At 34.2% G+C, this 21,634-nt stretch overlaps 2 non-coding genes across 2 annotated transcripts; both read right to left on the bottom strand.

The window, feature by feature from the left end:
• Positions 1–2,356: 2,356 nt before the first annotated feature.
• Positions 2,357–2,434, bottom strand: TRNAI-AAU (transfer RNA isoleucine (anticodon AAU)). Its single transcript has one exon. It is a non-coding gene; the product is annotated as a tRNA-Ile (tRNA).
• A 4,788-nt stretch (positions 2,435–7,222) lies between these two features.
• On the bottom strand, positions 7,223–7,300 carry TRNAI-AAU (transfer RNA isoleucine (anticodon AAU)). The gene has a single exon. It is a non-coding gene; the product is annotated as a tRNA-Ile (tRNA).
• Positions 7,301–21,634: the final 14,334 nt, after the last annotated feature.

Genomic DNA, 21,634 nt, shown 5'->3' with positions numbered 1-21,634 from the left:
ATGCGTGTATATTGTCTAAAATACTAATTTAATAGTTTCTTTTAAAGAAAGAAGTAGAAAATATTTATACAAGTGTATTGATGTGTTACCCTTATCGTCTTCTTCTACAATATCTAACTTTTCATAATTTCAATCTTATGTTAGAATTGAATGTGGCCTAGAAGGATGCAAAGAAAGCTAAGGTGATAGAGGAAACAATGAGAAAATCTCACAATAGGTTGAAAATACACTATAATAGGAAAGCAAGTACTTGAATTTCAACAACAACAATGTATTTGTTAGGTTCAGTCATATGAGTGAGGTTAGTCAGGCGCTGAAAATATGAAAATACTAGGGTGTGGTTGTTATGTGGAGATTAATTTATAAGGTATTAGAACTGATTAGGCTATTTGGTAGCTAAAAATCGATTTATGAGGCATTAGAAATTGTTTTAGGGATGTAAAAGTCATAAATTTTCGAAGCGTTATAGAAATCAATTTTTAGGTTGTAAGACATTTATTTTTAGGTGAGCATGAGATAATAGTAAGACTTAAGAATAAATGGGTGATAAATAATGAAGTGTAATTAGACTTAATTAGGTTAGTTAATGGATGTATATAATAATTAAGTCATTTAAGATAAAGCTTGATTAATCTCGATATTAGTGTTATGTTTGAAAATATTGTTTCGTGTAATCATATTTTTTTAACGATAAAATTAAACTATTATGACATGTGAATCACGGTATGTGTCAAGTTTCAATATCAGATGAGTGTTATTTGACAATGATGTTATTAAATAAGGTCTTTCTAAGTTCCATATAGATGACATGCCAAAGGAAACATGTCGTGATAGAATTGGAGAAAACACCCTAATGGACTTATGGGAATTTAGTAGAAAGGTCTTACATGAAATAAGGGGCGTCGCTAAGGAGTTTAGAGGCGTACTCTTCAACTTCCCAACTGTTATCCACAATTAACTAGTTTTCACTGTCATTACCTTTTGTAAAGTTCAATGAGACGGATAAGAAGGGTCATCATATTAATGAATGAATCTGATGAAGACATAACATAAGAAACACTAATTATACAATTCATTTTATTATGTCATTCTCTTGAGGAAATGATAATAAAAACATATTCAAATGACCATTTTCTAGTCATTGACTTTTTTGAAGGGTTGATCAAATCATGTTCTTGGTTGGCCATGTGATAGCCTATAAAGACCTTCTTTCATGTACGGCCGCTAATTATTATATCATAATAACATTGTTCATCCTAATCAAATAGTACTTCGGCCATAATTATAAACAAAGAAAATACAACTTTCACGTTTATTAAGAATGGTAGTTAATATATTTAATTTTCTTGATTCCACTAACAAGAATAAACATAATTACTAATTTACCCTTAATTAAATTGTCATCCCCTAACAATACTCCCTCTATTTTTTTATTATAATTCGCTTTGAGAAAATAAATGTACCAAATTATAAGTCATTTCACAATACCAATAAATCATTAATATTATTTTTCTTATTATACGCTTGAGAATTTATTACTCTCTCTTCTTCCCTTTCTTTAAGTTTATCTTTATAATACCATTAATAAAAGATAATTTTATAATATTTCATAATTTCTCTTTATCACACAACAATGATTACATTTTTTTAATATAAACGAAAATGTCAAAACGACTTCTAATAAAAAAAGAGGTAGTATTAAGTAACTAGTGCAAGATTAATTTTTTTTTATTAAAAGAATTAAACGTGCCTAGATTTTCTTTGTCACTGACTTATATTTAAGACTAAACATATTAGAAGATTTTTTTTCTGATAAATAAGGTCGGAGGGAGTATGTATTTTCCTAGTGTACATAACAAATTATCACATCCTTCGTATAGGTACTTCTTTCTTGAGCTAGCAATAATTGTTCATCTTAAATCTTTTCTGAATTAAATATAGGGTTGCTCGGTCATGGTGTATCAATTGTGACCATATAAACCAACAAAAGGAAATGAAATTTAAGAATATGCATATGATGGAATTAGTTTTCAGATACCTATAAGCATAATCATGACTGTGTTAAATTTGTAGAAGTCCTATGTAGGTTAGCCGCGGTTTATATGTGGAAAAATAAATAGAAACCCTAATTTGCCAGGGTTTAACCATGAGAAATATTTTACAAGGCGATGCATGCCTTCAAAGACAACCATCAGCACAACGATTGCGTGTGAACATTTTTCTATCATATACTTCTTTTTGTAAAGTAATTTATATGATATATTTGAACAAGGAGAAATAAAAAATATTATAGAAATTAAGCTACTAGGTATGTTTCTCAAATGATTTCAGATTTAACCAAAAATAAAACAATCATTGGCCCATGCAGGTCTCGAACCTACGACAGAACTTCGCGTTATTAGCACGACGCTCTAACCAACTGAGCTAATGGGCCATGCGTGTATATTGTCTAAAATACTAATTTAATAGTTTCTTTTAAAGAAAGAAGTAGAAAATATTTATACAAGTGTATTGATGTGTTACCCTTATCGTCTTCTTCTACAATATCTAACTTTTCATAATTTCAATCTTATGTTAGAATTGAATGTGGCCTAGAAGGATGCAAAGAAAGCTAAGGTGATAGAGGAAACAATGAGAAAATCTCACAATAGGTTGAAAATACACTATAATAGGAAAGCAAGTACTTGAATTTCAACAACAACAATGTATTTGTTAGGTTCAGTCATATGAGTGAGGTTAGTCAGGCGCTGAAAATATGAAAATACTAGGGTGTGGTTGTTATGTGGAGATTAATTTATAAGGTATTAGAACTGATTAGGCTATTTGGTAGCTAAAAATCGATTTATGAGGCATTAGAAATTGTTTTAGGGATGTAAAAGTCATAAATTTTCGAAGCGTTATAGAAATCAATTTTTAGGTTGTAAGACATTTATTTTTAGGTGAGCATGAGATAATAGTAAGACTTAAGAATAAATGGGTGATAAATAATGAAGTGTAATTAGACTTAATTAGGTTAGTTAATGGATGTATATAATAATTAAGTCATTTAAGATAAAGCTTGATTAATCTCGATATTAGTGTTATGTTTGAAAATATTGTTTCGTGTAATCATATTTTGTTAACGATAAAATTAAACTATTATGACATGTGAATCACGGTATGTGTCAAGTTTCAATATCAGATGAGTGTTATTTGACAATGATGTTATTAAATAAGGACTTTCTAAGTTCCATATAGATGACATGCCAAAGGAAACATGTCGTGATAGAATTGGAGAAAACACCCTAATGGACTTATGGGAATTTAGTAGAAAGGTCTTACATGAAATAAGGGGCGTCGCTAAGGAGTTTAGAGGCGTACTCTTCAACTTCCCAACTGTTATCCACAATTAACTAGTTGTCACTGTCATTACCTTTTGTAAAGTTCAATGAGACGGATAAGAAGGGTCATCATATTAATGAATGAATCTGATGAAGACATAACATAAGAAACACTAATTATACAATTCATTTTATTATGTCATTCTCTTGAGGAAATGATAATAAAAACATATTCAAATGACCATTTTCTAGTCATTGACTTTTTTGAAGGGTTGATCAAATCATGTTCTTGGTTGGCCATGTGATAGCCTATAAAGACCTTCTTTCATGTACGGCCGCTAATTATTATATCATAATAACATTGTTTATCCTAATCAAATAGTACTTCGGCCATAATTATAAACAAAGAAAAGACAACTTTCACGTTTATTAAGAATGGTAGTTAATATATATAATTTTCTTGATTCCACTAACAAGAATAAACATAATTACTAATTTACCCTTAATTAAATTGTCATCCCCTAACAATACTCCCTCTATTTTTTTATTATAATTCGCTTTGAGAAAATAAATGTACCAAATTATAAGTCATTTCACAATACCAATAAATCATTAATATTATTTTTCTTGTTATACGCTTGAGAATTTATTACTCTCTCTTCTTCCCTTTCTTTAAGTTTATCTTTATAATACCATTAATAAAAGATAATTTTATAATATTTCATAATTTCTCTTTATCACACAACAATGATTACATTTTTTTAATATAAACGAAAATGTCAAAACGACTTCTAATAAAAAAGAGAGGTAGTATTAAGTAACTAGTGCAAGATTAATTTTTTTTTATTAAAAGAATTAAACGTGCCTAGATTTTCTTTGTCACTGACTTATATTTAAGACTATACATATTGGAAGATTTTTTTTCTGATAAATAAGGTCGGAGGGAGTGTGTATTTTCCTAGTGTACATAACAAATTATCACATCCTTCGTATATGTACTTCTTTCTTGAGCTAGCAATAATTGTTCATCTTAAATCTTTTCTGAATTAAATATAGGGTTGCTCGGTCATGGTGTATCAATTGTGACCATATAAACAAACAAAAGGAAATGAAATTTAAGAATATGCATATGATGGAATTAGTTTTCAGATACCTATAAGCATAATCATGACTGTGTTAAATTTTTAGAAGTCCTATGTAGGTTAGCCGTGGTTTATATGTGGAAAAATAAATAGAAACCCTAATTTGCCAGGGTTTAACCATGAGAAATATTTTACAAGGCAATGCATGCCTTCAAAGACAACCATCAGCACAACGATTGCGTGTGAACATTTTTCTATCATATACTTCTTTTTGTAAAATAATTTATATGATATATTTGAACAAGGAGAAATAAAAAATATTATAGAAATTAAGCTACTAGGTATGTTTCTCAAATGATTTCAGATTTAACCAAAAATAAAACAATCAATGGCCCATGCAGGTCTAAAACCTGCGATCTTCGCGTAATTAGCACGACGCTCTAACCAACTGAGCTTATGGGTCATGCGTGTATATTGTCTAAAATACTAATTTAATAGTTTCTTTTAAAGAAAGAAGTAGAAAATATTTATACAAGTGTATTGATGTGTTACCCTTATCGTCTTCTTCTACAATATCTAACTTTTCATAATTTCAATCTTATGTTAGAATTGAATGTGGCCTAAAAGGATGCAAAGAAAGCTAAGGTGATAGAGGAAACAATGAGAAAATCTCACAATAGGTTGAAAATACACTATAATAGGAAAGCAAGTACTTGAATTTCAACAACAACAATGTATTTGTTAGGTTCAGTCATATGAGTGAGGTTAGTCAGGCGCTGAAAATATGAAAATATTAGGGTGTGGTTGTTATGTGGAGATTAATTTATAAGGTATTAGAACTGATTAGGCTATTTGGTAGCTTAAAATCGATTTATGAGGCATTAGAAATTGTTTTAGGGATGTAAAAGTCATAAATTTTCGAAGCGTTATAGAAATCAATTTTTAGGTTGTAAGACATTTATTTTTAGGTGAGCATGAGATAATAGTAAGACTTAAGAATATATGGGTGACAAATAATGAAGTGTAATTAGACTTAATTAGGTTAGTTAATGGATGTATATAATAATTAAGTCATTTAAGATAAAGCTTGATTAATCTCGATATTAGTGTTATGTTTGAAAATATTGTTTCGTGTAATCATATTTTGTTAACGATAAAATTAAACTATTATGACATGTGAATCACGGTATGTGTCAAGTTTCAATATCAGATGAGTGTTATTTGACAATGATGTTATTAAATAAGGACTTTCTAAGTTCCATATAGATGACATGCCAAAGGAAACATGTCGTGATAGAATTGGAGAAAACACCCTAATGGACTTATGGGAATTTAGTAGAAAGGTCTTACATGAAATAAGGGGCGTCGCTAAGGAGTTTCGAGGCGTACTCTTCAACTTCCCAACTGTTATCCATAATTAACTAGTTTTCACTGTCATTACCTTTTGTAAAGTTCAATGAGACGGATAAGAAGGGTCATCATATTAATGAATGAATCTGATGAAGACATAACATAAGAAACACTAATTATACAATTCATTTTATTATGTCATTCTCTTGAGGAAATGATAATAAAAACATATTCAAATGACCATTTTCTAGTCATTGACTTTTTTGAAGGGTTGATCAAATCATGTTCTTGGTTGGCCATGTGATAGCCTATAAAGACCTTCTTTCATGTACGGCGGCTAATTATTATATCATGATAACATTGTTCATCCTAATCAAATAGTACTTCGGCCATAATTATAAACAAAGAAAATACAACTTTCACGTTTATTAAGAATGGTAGTTAATATATTTAATTTTCTTGATTCTACTAACAAGAATAAACATAATTACTAATTTACCCTTAATTAAATTGTCATCCCCAAACAATACTCCCTCTATTTTTTTATTATAATTCACTTTGAGAAAATAAATGTACCAAATTATAAGTCATTTCACAATACCAATAAATCATTAATATTATTTTTCTTATTATACGCTTGAGAATTTATTACTCTCTCTTCTTCCCTTTCTTTAAGTTTATCTTTATAATACCATTAACAAAAGATAATTTTATAATATTTCATAATTTCTCTTTATCACATAACAATGATTACATTTTTTTAATATAAACGAAAATGTCAAAACGACTTCTAATAAAAAAAAGAGGTAGTATTAAGTAACTAGTGCAAGATTAATTTTTTTTTATTAAAAGAATTAAACGTGTCTAGATTTTCATTGTCACTGACTTATATTTAAGACTAAACATATTAGAAGATTTTTTTTCTGATAAATAAGGTCGGAGGGAGTATGTCTTTTCCTAGTGTACATAACAAATTATCACATCCTTCGTATAGGTACTTCTTTCTTGAGCTAGCAATAATTGTTCATCTTAAATCTTTTCGGAATTAAATATAGGGTTGCTCGGTCATGGTGTATCAATTGTGACCATATAAACCAACAAAAGGAAATGAAACTTAAGAATATGCATATGATGGAATTAGTTTTCAGATACCTATAAGCATAATCATGACTGTGTTAAATTTGTAGAAGTCCTATGTAGGTTAGCCGCGGTTTATATGTGGAAAAATAAATAGAAACCCTAATTTGACAGGGTTTAACCATGAGAAATATTTTACAAGGCGATGCATGCCTTCAAAGACAACCATCAGCACAACGATTGCGTGTGAACATTTTTCTATCATATACTTCTTTTTGTAAAGTAATTTATATGATATATTTGAACAAGGAGAAATAAAAAATATTATAGAGATTAAGCTACTAGGTATGTTTCTCAAATGATTTCAGATTTAACCAAAAATAAAACAATCATTGGCCCATGCAGGTCTCGAACCTACGACAGAACTTCGCGTTATTAGCACGACGCTCTAACCAACTGAGCTAATGGGCCATGCATGTATATTGTCTAAAATACCAATTTAATAGTTTCTTTCTTAGAAAGAAGTAGAAAATATTTATACAAGTGTATTGATGTGTTACCCTTATCGTCTTCTTCTACAATATCTAACTTTTCATAATTTCAATCTTATGTTAGAATTGAATGTGGTCTAGAAGGATGCAAAGAAAGCTAAGGTGATAGAGGAAACAATGAGAAAATCTCACTATAGATTAAAAATACACTATAATAGGAAAGCAAGTACTTGAATTTCAACAACAACAATGTATTTGTTAGGTTCAGTCATACGAGTGAGCTTAGTCAGGCGCTGAAAATATGAAAATACTAGGGTGTGGTTGTTATGTGGAGATTAATTTATAAGGTATTAGAACTGATTAGGCTATTTGGTAGCTAAAAATCGATTTATGAGGCATTAGAAATTGTTTTAGGGATGTAAAAGTCATAAATTTTCGAAGCGTTATGGAAATCAATTTTTAGGTTGTAAGACATTTATTTTTAGGTGAGCATGAGATAATAGTAAGACTTAAGAATAAATGGGTGATAAATAATGAAGTGTAATTAGACTTAATTAGGTTAGTTAATGGATGTATATAATAATTAAGTCATTTAAGATAAAGCTTGATTAATCTCGATATTAGTGTTATGTTTGAAAATATTGTTTCGTGTAATCATATTTTGTTAACGATAAAATTAAACTATTATGACATGTGAATCACGGTATGTGTCAAGTTTCAATATCAGATGAGTGTTATTTGACAATGATGTTATTAAATAAGGTCTTTCTAAGTTCCATATAGATGACATGCCAAAGGAAACATGTCGTGATAGAATTGGAGAAAACACCCTAATGGACTTATGGGAATTTAGTAGAAAGGTCTTACATGAAATAAGGGGCATCGCTAAGGAGTTTAGAGGCGTACTCTTCAACTTCCCAACTGTTATCCACAATTAACTAGTTTTCACTGTCATTACCTTTTGTAAAGTTCAATGAGACGGATTAGAAGGGTCCATCATATTAATGAATGAATCTGATGAAGACATAACATAAGAAACACTAATTATACAATTCATTTTATTATGTCATTCTCTTGAGGAAATGATAATAAAAACATATTCAAATGACCATTTTCTAGTCATTGACTTTTTTGAAGGGTTGATCAAATCATGTTCTTGGTTGGCCATGTGATAGCCTATAAAGACCTTCTTTCATGTACGGCGGCTAATTATTATATCATGATAACATTGTTCATCCTAATCAAATAGTACTTCGGCCATAATTATAAACAAAGAAAATACAACTTTCACGTTTATTAAGAATGGTAGTTAATATATTTAATTTTCTTGATTCTACTAACAAGAATAAACATGATTACTAATTTACCCTTAATTAAATTGTCATCCCCTAACAATACTCCCTCTATTTTTTTATTATAATTCACTTTGAGAAAATAAATGTACCAAATTATAAGTCATTTCACAATACCAATAAATCATTAATATTATTTTTCTTATTATACGCTTGAGAATTTATTACTCTCTCTTCTTCCCTTTCTTTAAGTTTATCTTTATAATACCATTAATAAAAGATAATTTTATAATATTTCATAATTTCTCTTTATCACACAACAATGATTACATTTTTTTAATATAAACGAAAATGTCAAAACGACTTCTAATAAAAAAAAGAGGTAGTATTAAGTAACTAGTGCAAGATTAATTTTTTTTTTATTAAAAGAATTAAACGTGTCTAGATTTTCATTGTCACTGACTTATATTTAAGACTAAACATATTAGAAGATTTTTTTTTCTGATAAATAAGGTCGGAGGGAGTATGTCTTTTCCTAGTGTACATAACAAATTATCACATCCTTCGTATAGGTACTTCTTTCTTGAGCTAGCAATAATTGTTCATCTTAAATCTTTTCTGAATTAAATATAGGGTTGCTCGGTCATGGTGTATCAATTGTGACCATATAAACCAACAAAAGGAAATGAAACTTAAGAATATGCATATGATGGAATTAGTTTTCAGATACCTATAAGCATAATCATGACTGTGTTAAATTTGTAGAAGTCCTATGTAGGTTAGCCGCGGTTTATATGTGGAAAAATAAATAGAAACCCTAATTTGACAGGGTTTAACCATGAGAAATATTTTACAAGGCGATGCATGCCTTCAAAGACAACCATCAGCACAACGATTGCGTGTGAACATTTTTCTATCATATACTTCTTTTTGTAAAGTAATTTATATGATATATTTGAACAAGGAGAAATAAAAAATATTATAGAAATTAAGCTACTAGGTATGTTTCTCAAATGATTTCAGATTTAACCAAAAATAAAACAATCATTGGCCCATGCAGGTCTCGAACCTACGACAGAACTTCGCGTAATTAGCACGACGCTCTAACCAACTGAGCTTATGGGTCATGCGTGTATATTGTCTAAAATACTAATTTAATAGTTTCTTTTAAAGAAAGAAGTAGAAAATATTTATACAAGTGTATTGATGTGTTACCCTTATCGTCTTCTTCTATAATATCTAACTTTTCATAATTTCAATCTTATGTTAGAATTGAATGTGGTCTAGAAGGATGCAAAGAAAGTTAAGGTGATAGAGGAAACAATGAGAAAATCTCACTATAGGTTAAAAATACACTATAATAGGAAAGCAAGTACTTGAATTTCAACAACAACAATGTATTTGTTAGGTTCAGTCATATGAGTGAGGTTAGTCAGGCGCTGAAAATATGAAAATACTAGGGTGTGGTTGTTATGTGGAGATTAATTTATAAGGTATTAGAACTGATTAGGCTATTTGGTAGCTAAAAATCGATTTATGAGGCATTAGAAATTCTTTTAGGGATGTAAAAGTCATAAATTTTCGAAGCGTTATGGAAATCAATTTTTAGGTTGTAAGACATTTATTTTTAGGTGAGCATGAGAAAATAGTAAGACTTAAGAATAAATGGGTGATAATTAATGAAGTGTAATTAGACTTAATTAGGTTAGTTAATGGATGTATATAATAATTAAGTCATTTAAGATAAAGCTTGATTAATCTCGATATTAGTGTTATGTTTGAAAATATTGTTTCGTGTAATCATATTTTGTTAACGATAAAATTAAACTATTATGACATGTGAATCACGGCATGTGTCAAGTTTCAATATCAGATGAGTGTTATTTGACAATGATGTTATTAAATAAGGTCTTTCTAAGTTCCATATAGATGACATGCCAAAGGAAACATGTCGTGATAGAATTGGAGAAAACACCCTAATGGACTTATGGGAATTTAGTAGAAAGGTCTTACATGAAATAAGGGGCATCGCTAAGGAGTTTAGAGGCGTACTCTTCAACTTCCCAACTGTTATCCACAATTAACTAGTTTTCATTGTCATTACCTTTTGTAAAGTTCAATGAGACGGATAAGAAGGGTCCATCATATTAATGAATGAATCTGATGAAGACATAACATAAGAAACACTAATTATACAATTCATTTTATTATGTCATTCTTTTGAGGAAATGATAATAAAAACATATTCAAATGACCATTTTCTAGTCATTGACTTTTTTGAAGGGTTGATCAAATCATGTTCTTGGTTGGCCATGTGATAGCCTATAAAGACCTTCTTTCATGTACGGCGGCTAATTATTATATCATGATAGCATTGTTCATCCTAATCAAATAGTACTTCGGCCATAATTATAAACAAAAAAAATACAACTTTCACGTTTATTAAGAATGATAGTTAATATATTTAATTTTCTTGATTCCACAAACAAGAATAAACATAATTACTAATTTACCCTTAATTAAATTGTCATCCCCTAACAATACTCCCTCTATTTTTTTATTATAATTCACTTTGAGAAAATAAATGTACCAAATTATAAGTCATTTCACAATACCAATAAATCATTAATATTATTTTTCTTATTATACGCTTGAGAATTTATTACTCTCTCTTCTTCCCTTTCTTTAAGTTTATCTTTATAATACCATTAATAAAAGATAATTTTATAATATTTCATAATTTCTCTTTATCATACAACAATGATTACATTTTTTTAATATAAACGAAAATGTCAAAACGACTTCTAATAAAAAAAAGAGGTAGTATTAAGTAACTAGTGCAAGATTAATTTTTTTTTATTAAAAGAATTAAACGTGCCTAGATTTTCTTTGTCACTGACTTATATTTAAGACTAAACATATTAGAAGATTTTTTTTCTGATAAATAAGGTCGGAGGGAGTATGTCTTTTCCTAGTGTACATAACAAATTATCACATCCTTCGTATAAGTACTTCTTTCTTGGTGCAAAATTGATGGCCTTGGAGTCTACCAGATCCTGGACGACATGCTTAAAAGCTTTACACCCCTCAATGTGATGTCCAGGTGCACCAGCATGGAACTCGCACCTGACATTCTCATCATAACTTGCATGCCTCTGATCCGGTCTCACTGGAACCAATGTCCTTGGCTGCACCAACCCAAGATCCTTCAACCTTTTAAACAGAGAGGCATAAGTCACGGGCGGCTTATTAAAATGACGATCTGTCGTCCTTCTTCTCACTTGGCACCCAGCTTTCTGTGTTCTCTGTTGAGGGAACTGAGGCTGCCGTGGTACAGATTGATTACCAGCAGGAATCGTTACCGCAACAGTGTGCTGGTAGTAATGATCCCCACCGTATCCTCTCTGGGCATACACATCACTCGCTCCATCCTCCTTCTTATGCTGACCATTACCAAAGGATTTCTTCGATCCAGACGACGAAGCGTTTCCTTGTATTTTCCCCTTCTTTAGCCAGTCTTCAATCCTCCCCACCTTCTCGGCAATTGCTTTCTGCCCCAAGGCGAACTCTTGCATGACATTGATCAGCTCTCCCATCTTCTCTTTCAGCTCGAGAATGTCTGCGTTGGAAGTATCCATCAGTTTGGGTCTGTTGCGCCTAGTAGGGTATCTGTGCGGACGGGTTGTGTGCAAGGGAATGATTCGGCGTGCGCGGGCAATGATTCCTGAGTAAACCCAAATACGTTAGAAACTGACACCTGCAAAACAGAAGACAGGTTATTATGACTCACGCATGAATGCAATGTTTATCCATATGAGGAACACTCTTTCCTTCGATTCTGGCTTCATCGAGACAGATAAAAAATTCGACAATAACATTCTGACATCAGGATGTCTCTCAACCAGAATCTCAATCGAGAATGTACCCTGAGTATGGATAGACATGTGTTAGATGCCGATGAATGCAAAATATGGATGATGCTGATGCGTGAATGCAATGCACTGTGCCATCCTCCAAGTCATCTGAACATTTACTGCACTGAGTTACGGCCTCTGAATTGATCTCAACCATCTGAGGTACTGAGCAACCACAAATCTGACTTGGGGTTCCGAAATAAACGGAACGGAATGATACATCACCATCATCACCAGACAATCTCTGAACAGACAACCACAACAATCTCTGAATCGGCCCGGGGAATCCTGAAATAAACGGATCCCCACTGATAAATAACACGGACAACACTCCGGCGTCTCAGAAATAAATGTCCATAAATCCGACTTATAAACAGGACTCTGATCAGCGGAACCAATAGTCACCATCAAAGTCACCATCTGAACATGCATCTGTAAGAATCACCCTCCCCTCACAGGTAAATTCTAATCAGGTCATCCTAAGGCGGATAATAGTCTCGACAATCGGGAATAGATACTCAACGGGTTTGCCCTTTCGGGTGTGCCGTTGCAGCTCCCTTAAGATCGTCTAAACCAAAGATCCGGGAAAGATCGGTCACCGAAGTCAATAGTCCAAAAGAGGTGACTCAACCAAAGTGGATACTCCACAAAGGAAAAGCACTCTCAAAAGAACCTCGTCCGGCTTGTGGTACATCACGTTGCCAAACACATGTTGACCTAACATGAAGGAAGCAACATGAGACCACACTAATCCTAGGTGTATACTCGGGCCTGGGTTTTAGCCCCACTCAGAACACCCACCCCAAAACAGAGGAACCACCTGTACAGAGGACAGCCACATGATAGTATGATGCATGCAAATATATACACAACAGAATAATGCAATAAATAGAGCAACACAAGCAACCTAAACTATCCTAGAACGCTAGGAGAGACTCGCTTAGGGAAGATGGACCAGCAGAAAGGTCAACTTCTTGTGTCCCCAGCAGAGTCGCCAGCTGTCGCATCCGCGAAAAACAACCGGCGGGCTAAAACAAAACAACACAGAGCCGCCACCGTGCGTTATTTATCCCAAAAGAGGGAAAGGAAACGCTCGAAGTAAACCTAGAAAAGACATGGTCTCGCGACCAAAGAGAGATGGGATTGGGAGTCGGTTATGCGAAGGGAAGGTATTAGCACCCCTACGCATCCGTCATACTCGACGGGATCCACGCTCAAAAAGATAGAAGAAAGGTTGCTCAAAACTGCTCAAAGAATGCACACACACACTGAAAACAACACAGGTGGGAGAAGAGGGGAAAGGGCTCGCTAGGATATCGCATCCTATGCCTACGTATCTCATCTGGAATGAGAATCAGAGCTACCGTAGTTCGGCTCACGCACGCCGAAACAAACACACGCACAGACGCTGAGACGTCAAAACAAACATACAAACAGGAAAACATGGGATCCGAATGCCAATTGCTGGACTTACATCGGACTCCGAACCGAACAAACCCACACAGGAAACCGACTTCCAATCGCTGGACTTACGTCAGACACCAAGCACACAACAATAGGATACAGAATGCCAATCGCTGGGCTTACATCCGTCTCCTAACACACACAAGAAGATAACAAACAACAAGTTACTAAGGAGTCTGGCACTCGAGCCTAGCAACTGTCAAGCAAACACACACAAAAAGGAAAAAGGGTGAACACACAGACTAACAGGGAGTCGGGAACTCGAGCCTGATAGCTGGCAAGCACAACACACTCAAAAAAGAAAAGGGTGCCCGGAGAGATCTCGCACGACCTCCTGCCTACGTAACTCATCTGGTATGAGGATCAGGGCAACGTAGTTCCCCTTAACAGGGGAGAAACTTTCTCCTAACCAGAGACTGGGAAATGACCAACTAGAAGGGAGACTGACTCGAGCCTAATAGTTATCATGTATTCCACAATGGTCCTAGGTTGAGTTTTCTATCTACTTGCACAGGCTGCAAGCTAATCCTAACCAGGCAAAGCAAAGCATGTGAGCACATTCAAAACAAAGCAAACATACACAATTAGCACATACTATATACTGACAAAGGTGGGCTCATACAAGGGTTAGGCTGCAAAAGCAAGCCAACTGTATCAGGTGATGTTAGCTCTTAACCCTAAAAATATGAGTTAGGGTGAATCAGATGAAATAGGAAGTGAGGGGTGTGCCTCACAGCTCTGATCCCTGACCAGGGAGAGATTTAGACAAATGAAGTGTGGGTTCAGAAAGTGGGAACCCTTCTACACTTATGACACTGACTCAACTGTACAACTGTACAAGGATCTTGGGTTACTATCCACACTGCATCAACACCAGTTGTGTGAGCAAAGGGATGACTCGACTGAATAGCAGGAGATGGATTGCACATCTCTTGTATCTGCCAATTGCCTTATTCAAGGTCTTTTCCTGCTTGGGGACAAAAATAAACAATCACAAGCATTGCCTCTTAAGGAGGACTTCAGACAGGTGCCTGACCAAATAACAGGCCAGGTCTTCCAAACTACATGAAGTTAGTGATGCTATACCTCAATTGGTTAAGCAACCAAGCAACAGCAAAAGCAAGTTCACAATGAACTATAGCAACTAATGTACCTGAAATCAATCTAACATAATCAGTACACAGCTCAAACAGTCAAACAGATAAGCTAATGGTCAACAGTCAACTGTACATAAACAGACAAACAAGCAAAGCAATGCACAAAGGTGCAATCCACAAGGCCTAAGTACAAGTCTCAAAGCCTACAAAACAAGCTCAAGGTTAGCCATAAACAAGCAATGGACCAACTCCAATTGAGTGCACATCATCAAGTATAAGCAATTGTGCTCTTTGACCTGAAACAAAGCTCAAACATTAAGCACTAACCACTAGGACAAGGCCTAGGGTCAAAATGGGAGAAATAAACCAAAACAGAACATAAAAATTATCAAAAATCAAGTTCAATCAAATAAGAAACAAATCCAAGTGGTCTCATATTCATATCATCAACCAATTTCATTTCACACAACAAATAGAATGAAACAATCCATTTTAACTCAAAAACAATTCAATAAATCCCAAGAAAAATCATGGCTAAACAGCACTCATTACATGATCATCATACCAAAATTCAGGTCATTTGGACAAGTGGAAGAATGTCAAATAAAATCCATAAGACAAGGCAAGTAAAAACAAGCTCATACAAGGCACAAAATCATGCATCAACTTCAAGCAAGTACAAAACAGAATCTACACATGATAAATGACTCAAACCAAAGCCATGGCAAACTTCAAGGTGTCTAGAATCACTCCACAAAATTTCAAGTTCATGTGATACATATCAAGAATTTCACAAATCATTTAAGATCATGACTCACAAAAGGTCCACAATTGGTCAAACAGAAGAGAAATTCTCAAAAAAATTGGAAATGCATCCAAAAAATCCACAAAATTTCATGAGTGAACCTAACATCCAGAAGTATCAACATGCAAAAATTCAAGTCATTTTGAGTTCATATGGAAAGGTAAAGAAATTCCACAAATTGGACAAGAAATGGTGTGACACAAATTGTCACACCTACATTAGACAACTCATATCTCATCAACCAGGAAAGCAAAAATCACAAACTCTATACCAAATTGTTCATTGAGATGTCTATTTCAAGCACACAAAGTTTCAAGAATTTTGGATAGAATCTCATCATTTCATGAAGGATATGGCAAGATAGGTCATGAAAACATACACATACACAATCCCTAAGCAAAATAAAAATCCAACAGTGCACAATTTTTGGAAAAATATTCATTAAATTCTAGAGATCATGATGAACACAATGGAAAAAATCTCATGTGATTTGGACAATTATTTTAGGAGTTATGAATTTTTCAATTGGAGAAAAAATAAAAAAAGCACATGGAAGTATGGTATGAACATGGCATGGCATAAAGAATAAAAATGCAAAAGGCCAAATGGAAGTGTCCTCGCCAAGGATCGAAGCATGTGTGGTTTTGAATAGAGGCGCGCTACAGTCAAGTGAGTGGACACGTGGTCCACTACATGCAGGGATAACACCTAAAGCCATGCAAAATAGCGCTGAACCAGATCAAACGCATCTGGAAACGAAAAAATCAAATGTTCATCGCGTGTTCATCCTAAACCCTAGCTCAAGAACTTTTGTACCAGATTTTAACAAACTTTATATCACCGTGTTCCTCTTTCAACCAACAACACGAATCACAAATCATTTAGACCTAATTCTTCCTGGATCAAGAGATACGAAGGGAAACATATTCATGCATGAAACTTCTAATCAACATAACTTCCTTGTTTCTCAACGAAATTTAACGATTCAAATTGCAGCATGACCTACACTCAAAGATCTACCAAAAGCATCCATTGATTTCAAGAATTAAGCAAGTCGAAATCTAACCTTCTTTGAAGTGCAGAAATGAAATCGATGTTTCCAGGCCTTGGCAAGCAAAAACAGAAGCTCTAACACTCTTGTATGAAGCTTTGGATGAATGCTTGAGAGTTGAATTGGCACGATCTAGCTGAAAACTCGAATTGCCATTGATGAACACACTTGCAACAGTCCTTGAATCTGCTCAAAAACCTTGTTGTCTTGCTTCAATTCAACTCAATTATGCACATGGATGAAGGATTGGTCAAAGCAAAGGCAATGTTTATGCAGAAAAATGGAGAAAAGTTGAGAGAAGAAGTTGAAGAATTTTTGGATTTCTAGATCTAGATCTCAATTCTGTTATGATTATCAATGAAACAGTTATGATTTAGCTTTTATATGTGTTGTTAAGCATGTTGCTAATCATGATTAGTGTTAATGCTAAAGATTAAGTGATGTCAAGTTTTGTGCACATTAGCAAATTGGCCAATTCACCCTTCACATGTGATTCAATGTAACAGTGCAGGTTTTAGCTTCAATTCACTTCAGAAAATCACTTTGGAGGCAAATGCAAGTGGATTTATGTGAAGCCAAGGCTTAGTTTTCAAATTCCTCTTTTTCCCTCCAATTTTCAAATTAAGTTCAAGTGAAAAATGCACTTTTTTGTGATGAGTTTTAATGAAATGTGATGCATGATTATGATAGAGGACATCAAGAGAAAATTGCTCCAAAAAGAACCACATGATTTGGCCATTTGGTTCAAAAGTTATGCACTTTTGAAATTCAACTTCCATGGACAATGATTTGATCATAACTTGCCAACCACAAATGAGAAATGCATGTTCTTGGACTTTTTGGAAAGGTAAGAGCAAGATCTTCAACTTTCATGTTGGACAAAATTTCATTTGAAGCATTTTTGGACATGTAATTTTGAGGAGAAGACCTTTCCATTTTTGGCAATTTTGAATTACAAGTCACTTTTTATTTTTGGAAAGTTTTCATCTGACTTTATTTTCTTCAATGTTGATGTTTGAAATGTCAAATGAAACTTGTTTGGACATGAATGAAGTGTCTCTAACCCTCTCCCACCTCCAAATCCATCAGTTGACCTTTGGTTGACTTTCGTTGACTGATAGATGAATTGGCTATGCATAGATGAAATTGAGCCTTAAACTTCTGATGACATGACTCAAACATGAAACCCTAGCTTCCATAAGCTCAATGAAACCATACGATGATCCCTCATCTCAATGAAGACCTCATCTCCTTAACAAGCCCTGATTGGCATAATACAATTGATTAGGGTTGACCAGAGGTCAAAACCCTAATCCCAAGGAACTGATCAAGCACAATGAACCCCTTGGTGATGACAAGACCATGATGATGATGATGTACCATTTTAACCAAGATGATGATCAATCTCCTTGAAGAACCAAGAAACCCTAATTTGAGGCACAAACCCTCAGATGATCAGTGATCCATTCAATGAAACCCTCAGCTTGCATCTCTTAACCTCTTTATCTTCTGATCAAGACCTAGGAGGATGACTTGCTCAATGTAGCCATACAATATGCAAAGATGCAATGACTAATGACCTAAAAAATGCAATGCAATATGTTAAGCTAGTCCCAAGAGAGGAGGGCAAATTTTGAGGTGTTACAGTTTGCAATCAAAATCCAAGTATCCAACACATTGGAACCAATATACAACAAATATATCAATATAACAATAAAGATATTAAAAAAGCAACAAATAAGGGAAAAGCCACAAAATTAAAAAAACAAAGGCACACAAACGTCCTAACTAGGCTTGACTCACTTAGGGATTGGGAGCCATCCCCAGCAGAGTCGCCATCTGTCGCACCTCGAAAAATGGGGATACGACTTCAAAGCGAAGCGCGATCGCACGCTCGCAATGATGGACTGAACAGAGTCGCCACCGAACTTTATTTATTCCTAAAAAGGAAAGGGGAAATATCGATAAAACCCAAGATAAAAGAAAGGATAAGATATGGTGGTCGCAACCAAATCAGGGTTCGGGAGTCGATTACGCAAGGGGAAGGTATTAGCACCCCTCACGTCCGTTGTACTCAACGGGAACCATTAGGTCAGTTGTGTGTGTTAATGTTAGTTTGAAATGTTAGGCTTTTCAGTTTATTAGGTGGGAAAAGAAAGAATATAAGAGAGAAGAATATTTTTGGATTTTTGGACGAAGGACTAAACCTAAGTTTTTTTATTAGTGGGCCTGACAAGATTTACGAATCCTGCTCCTACGTATCTCAAAAGAGAAATCAAGGCTTACGTAGTTCTGGGTAGAAAAATGTTTGGTTGTTGGTCGATTTTAGCGAAAGCTATATTGTATTAGTCAACGAAAACATTATTTTACCCAAAACAGATGAGGAGTGGACGCACACCACACATCGAACGGATTTATAGATCTACATTCGGAAAAACGTCATTTATCTCTACTCAACAATCGTGGCCGAAACATTGTTTTGTATCACTTAAGACAATATACCTTTCATTTATGAAAAGGTTTTTGATTAGTCGCACGACGGCGAGAAAAGAGTTTGATCGGTTGGATGTATTTTGAGTGATGGCGAGAACTTGGATGAGCGAGATATACATCTCGAATCCTAGCCTCAGGAGTGCACGGTATACACCATGTTCCATTTCCATCTTTATTGAAAGAGGTTAAGATCGGAATTAAGTATTTTGGATTTTGATCGAGAAAGGGTTTGAAATGGTTGATTTTATTCTTGTGTTAGTATCTAACTAAACAGTCAAGCAAATAAAGAAATAAAACAGTACAAAACTATTACACATCGGGGGAGTGGGGTACATTTTGTCAAATGGGGATTCAAAAATCATGAAATAATTAAATCGGGCCCAAACAACCAATAATGCAATGTATGAGTGTAAGTGCAAGGGAACCGGCTCATTGTAAGAAAGCCCAAGAGTAAGCTATGTGAGGTTGATGGCGATGCTTAAAAGCAATCGACTTACAAGGGTGTGGAAATGGGCTCGACATTGAATCGAGAAAAATGATTTTAAAAGTTTAAAGCGACTTTGAATGAATGATGAAATTAAAAGAAAACAAATCTATGTTATGATAATGAAACTACGAATATAATAAAACATAAACATAAAAAAATGTTAAAAGAAATAAAATACTACACATGGGTATCGAACCCACTCCACTAAAGACCATAGAAACCACCCCTCTCCACCAGGCCACTTATGACTAGTTATTATTTTAATGCTAATTTGGATAAATAAACCAAGATAGATTAAAAATTAGAATTAAAATAAAAAAACTAATAAAAAAAAATTCTGTTGGACTACCATAATTAAACCCAGCCGCCTGGCTGTTGGGTTCTAGAGGCTAGTGAGTTGGGAATAGTAAAAAAATGGAATCATTGTTAAACACCAACGTTAATGTCCACTGGGAACACTAAAGGGTCACTTAAATGGAGTTAAATGGTCTGTCTTATAATGTTTAATTAAAGAGCAAATGATAATAATAAAAAAAAGAAATGAAAATGGAGGACGCAAACGAATTTCGAAACTCATCGTCCTCCTCCCAAATCTCAATCTCAGAATCTCTCTACCTCAAAACTCTCTCAAACGAAATCTCTCTCTGCTCTCAAAATCGCTCATCTACGCTCACCCATCGCTCAACCTCGCTCACTCAGACGCTCAACAACGTTAGCCAAAGAGAGCGCAAATCCGTTGCTTCAAAGAGAGAAATCAAGTGGAAATCTCACCTTCGGCGACGACGACGGATCAGGTGAGCTTAAATCTTCTTCCTTCTCCTCTTTCAATACCGATTTTATTTTGATTTGGGGATTAGGGTTCTTTTTGTGGGGTTTAGTCCGCCTCCGATTTTTTTTCCCTTTCTCACTGATTCGCCCTCTCTATTTAGCTTTTGCCGTTAGGGTTTCGAATTGGTACATGGGGTTCAAAAGAGTATCTCTGTAATCTCCTTTTGATGCTCAGAATTTGGTCCATCTTGTTTGATACTACAATCTGGAAACGGTAACTCTACCTACGCACTTTCTCCAATTGTTTTGTCTTAATGCCAATTTGGGATATTTTCTGAAATTTTAACAGCTTTGACTAATTTTGTGTTACTGCAGTGAAATGGTGAAAGCGTGAGGAGCTCAATCACGGTTTTATTGACGTCGGATCTGAATTGCATCTCATGGTGGCGTGGCTGCTGATAGTACACCTTTAACCAGTCCAAGAATCAGTACCAAGGAAATTCTGGAATTCTTGAAAAAGCTTATTTCTGAGCAGGCTGGAATCTCGGTAAGCAAAATCTCTGTCACAGACAACATGTCAACCTATGGAATTGATTCAATTGGTGTGGTGAAAGCAACTCAAAAACTCTCAGATTTCCTCGGAGTTCCAGTTGTGGCTATAGACGTTTTCAGTGCATCCTGCATTCAAGAATTGGCCAACTTCTCAGAGAATCTTCTGTTGAAGTCTCAACCTCACCATATGAACAGTCCATCCTATGCTCCAGAAGATGAAACCGAATCTACTGAATTTGTCGTGGATGTGTCCAAGTCTCATCAATGGAGTATATATGCACTTCAACCCTTAGCACTTGTTTTCATTTCTATCCTTTAGGTTTTTCCGCAAACTGTATAATCCGTCCCGTTCCATCAATTTTCATCAACCCATGATCTGATGCTCGACTGT

Source organism: Lathyrus oleraceus, chromosome 2, assembly GCF_024323335.1.
Source record: "Lathyrus oleraceus cultivar Zhongwan6 chromosome 2, CAAS_Psat_ZW6_1.0, whole genome shotgun sequence".
NCBI classification, from domain to species: domain Eukaryota; kingdom Viridiplantae; phylum Streptophyta; class Magnoliopsida; order Fabales; family Fabaceae; genus Lathyrus; species Lathyrus oleraceus.
This window is presented reverse-complemented; position numbering and strand designations above follow the sequence as displayed.